Raw genomic sequence first — 4353 nt, forward strand, 5'->3', positions numbered from 1 at the left:
TAAATAAAAACAAAGGAATCATATTAAAGTCTCAAGTCTTTTAGTCTTTAAACTTCACTTAGAAAACAAGTCTGAGAGTCTGGATCAGACTCCACGCTTTCTCTCTTTTCCTGCATTTTAGTTGAGAGTTTAAGACCTTTCGGACGCTTTTTTGATGTTTTCGCCACCTCCCTCCCTCCTCCCTCCCTCCATCCATCTTCCCTCCCTCCATCTTCCCTCCCTCCTCCCTCCATCTTCCCTCCCTCCACCCTCTCTCCTCCATCCTCTTTTCATCCTCCCTCCCTCCACCCTCTCTCCTCCATCCTCCTCTTTTCATCCTCCCTCCCTCCATCCTCCATCCATCCTCCCTCCCTCCACCCTCCCTCCCTCCTCCATCCTCCCTCCCTCCTCCCTCCCTCCTCCATCCATCCTCCCTCCCTCCCAATAGAAATGAACTCAGCCAAACATCTACTCCCATGGCTATTCACGTTGGGGGGCCAAGGCTTCATATTAAAGGTGCAGTAGGTAAGATAGATAGATAGATTAAAAAAATGGGAAATAACGGTATTGCAGCAGCAAAATATCAGACACACAGCACAAATACAGAGTAAAAATTAAATAGGAAACAATATACATGAAATAATAATAGAATACTACACAAGACTTCTAAAACTAACTTTCTGTCATATCTGCTGAAACTGACCCTATGTTCCAGTAGAACTACAGGAAGCAGGTTATTAAAATAAATCCAGCTCCTCTGGCTCCACCTACAGCCTGGAGAGAGATTTACAAAAATACACCGCTCCCTGTTCAGGTGCACCAATCAGGGCCAGGGGAGTGTCTAACTGTTCAGATGCACCAATCAGGGCCAGGGGGCGTGTCTAACTGTTCAGATGCACCAATCAGGGCCAAGGGTAGTATCTAACTGTTCAGATGCACCAATCAGGGCCAGGGGGGGGCGTCTAACTGTTCAGATGCACCAATCAGGGCCAGGGGGCGTGTCTAACTGTTCAGATGCACCAATCAGGGCCAAGGGTAGTATCTAACTGTTCAGATGCACCAATCAGGGCCAGGGGGGGGTGTCTAACTGTTCAGATGCACCAATCAGGGCCAGGGGGCGTGTCTAACTGTTCAGATGCACCAATCAGGGCCAGGGGGGGCGTCTAACTGTTCAGATGCACCAATCAGGGCCAGGGGGCGTGTCTAACTGTTCAGATGCACCAATCAGGGCCAGGGGGCGTGTCTAACTGCGTGTCAATCACTGCTCATGCACACGCATTCATTCTCCCTTGTGGGGGGAGGGGCTTAGGAGACCGTTTTGGGCTTTAGCGGAAAGAGGGGAGGGACTGAGAAGTTGTTAATGTTTTGGCTAAGGTCTGGATCTTCACCATCCTACCTACAGCACCTTTAATGGGGCACGACAAATCTGTAAAATACCATAGATGTTCTTGCAGCTCGTTACCTGGACTTTGGCCCGTAATTAAAAACAGAAAGTATGTGTGTAGCTACAGTTCAAATACAGAACATTTTGTTAAGCCTGTTATATAACAATACTCTCACACAAAGCTGCTTACTTCCAAAAACATCGGATAAAGCCTCAAAAAGGTTGAAAAAAAAGGAACAAAAAAAGTCACAAAAGGTCAGAAAAAAGTGACAACGTGGACTTCTTTAATCCGCCAAAACCTCGACCTCCGTGGCCGACATTTCTGTTGAAATATAAAGTCAACAGCTAATAATCGTGGAGGTCGCGTACGGTTGTGGATGAAATCATTCCCATTTTCTTTTGCAGATTTTTCTCGAAATTCGGTTAAAATTCGTGACACTGTGAAAGCTGACGATTAAGAGACAGAGAAAGGGTTTTTTATTGTTATGGGCCGAGGTAGAGTCTGAACACAAGTTTCTCAACAATAAAGGAGCAGTCCAACATTTAATAAACTCCTCTTGTACATCTCTATGTACGTCCACACCGCCGCCGACTTGAGCTGCAAAGAAGCTCTGGCCGCCCGGTCGAGGACGCTGGTCAGAAAGTCCGGGGAAGCTGTTTGAGGCTTTGGCCGCTCTGACGTAGCAGCATTCTATGTTCATCATGGAAAAAGATCAAGCAGCCACTGCACGGCCAATACACTGACACTAGAAACCTTTTATAAATGACATATATAATGACAGAATGTGTATTGGTTGTTGGTCGCAGCGGTGTCTGTTAGCAGTTAGCTCGCTCGTTAGCCGCTGAACCGCAGCAGCGTGCAGGCAGAGCGAGCAGCCGCCAGCTGTTGATCCGTGCAGGACTTCACCGTGAGCGGACTGTTTAGAGACCATGTGACCGGCAGGTAACGTTAACTGGTCCCTATACGCAAATATCATAAATGATAGGGAACCCAGCAACGGCCATGATGAGCTTCTCCTCCTTTTTCTCTGAACTAATGTTTTGGTAGGAACCAAAGTTTACATCGTATGTTTCTCTGGAATCAGCCAGCGTGAAGGACGTCTATATTCTGATTGGTTGCCGCTGAACTGCGTCATAGCTCATTACCATAAAGTTGACCTACTTTCAACTTTCTGATTGACGCTCTGGTCGCTCAAAACGCCCAAAACGTGACGCCGACAGATTTTCCGCTCCTTGCAGCTGAGAGAAGCAGCTTCCATTGAAAATGAATGACTTCCTGTATCTTCAGAAGATCAAGTCGGCGGCGGTGTGGACGGACAGTGATGTTGGGTTTTAGCACAAAGACTGGAGAATAAAAAACATCCAAAGAGAGTAAAGATATAACTGCTCTCTGCATTATAGACGGAGATGTTGACTTTAGTGAAGACGCTCTAACTGCTGAAACAAGATATCCTTAGACTTAGACTTCTCTTTAGTGATCCTTTTGGGATGACAAATCAGATTTCCGGCAGCAGATTTCAGCAGCTTACAGAACACTTGTATAGAAAATAAAGAGGTATAAAAAAATACAGTATAAGAATAACAATAACAATAAACTTTTAGCTAAATATAGGAAGTAAATAAAAAGTAAACAAACAGTAAAAAAACAATAAACTATAGATAAATAAAGATATATATATCAGGATGAATAGTATAAGGTTAGTAGTAAAGGTGCCAAAAAGGCAACAAAAGCACATAAAACAATGTCTAAAAAATGCGACAGAAACATCTAAAAAATGCGACAAAAACACGTAAAAAAGGTAACTAAACTGTCTAAAAAAAGCATTGAAAACGTCAGAAACGTATCTTTCGTTATCTGCCTGCAGTGGAAAGGAAAAAGAAGACAGAAACAACCTTTTGATTTTACAACAGAAGACTTTTAAAAGAGAACAACAGATTGTAATCTTCATTCAATAAACATCCACCTTTCATCAGTCCGTGTGTAGTCTCTGTTTCCCGCCTCTGCCAGGATGCCCGGGAAAAAAAAAAGAACATCACACACGTGCGCAGTGATGGCTCGCGCTGTCATTTTCCACCCCGCGTGCCGCCTACGGGCTCCTCTGACTTGTCTCGTGAGGGATGTGATTTTTTTTTACAGTCACGGCCAGAAATCAGCGGCTCGTGATGTTGCGCGCGGCGGGCAGACTCCGCTTAACGGTCAAACCAGCTGCAGTTAGTCACCCAGGGGCCGGAAACTGGCTCTTCAAAATAAAAGCTTATACAATTTGGGAAAAAGTGGTGATATAAATAATAGATTATGTAATAACAAAACCTCCCAAAAACTGGTAGAGGGGTTTCTATTTCGTGAAAAAAAAAATAATTTAAAAAATAACTAAACAAAATAACTATATATATATATATCGTATAACTAATACGAAATACAGCAATTTTAATAATATTTCAATCTCTACACATTTGACCCATTTTCAAAAAGTTTCTATATCAGAAATTTGGGTTTCTTTCAACCAAATTGTCAAAAAAATAAATAAAGTGGATGGTTCCCTACAACGCTCGTCACAAGTAATATAAATAATCAGTTCACTACTTTCATTGAATTTGGGTGTTTGTTTTTTTTTTTTTAATTTTAGAGCATTTGAGTTTTAGAAATTTTGAATTTTTTTAAAGAACGACAAAAAATTTGGAAAAAGTGACAAAAATGTAAAAAAAAAAAAAAAAAAAGAAGCTTTATAAATATCAGGAAAAGTGACAAAAACGTAGAAAAAAAGTTTAAAAAATGTCAATATGCACAGAAAACATCAACAAAACATTGGAAAAACTGACTAAAGTGTCTTTAAAAAATGACCAAAATGTTAAAAAAAAAAAATCCAGATCCAGATCCAGAAAAACTAAAAGTTGCACGGTCGACGGGAAGACAAAACACGAGGGTTAAAAAAAACAAAAAAACCCAACATTTTTTAAACATTTCTTTGTGTTTTTTGTTCGGTCCATCA

The sequence above is a fragment of the Sander lucioperca genome, chromosome 18, assembly GCF_008315115.2.
Source record: "Sander lucioperca isolate FBNREF2018 chromosome 18, SLUC_FBN_1.2, whole genome shotgun sequence".
Lineage (NCBI taxonomy): Eukaryota > Metazoa > Chordata > Actinopteri > Perciformes > Percidae > Sander > Sander lucioperca.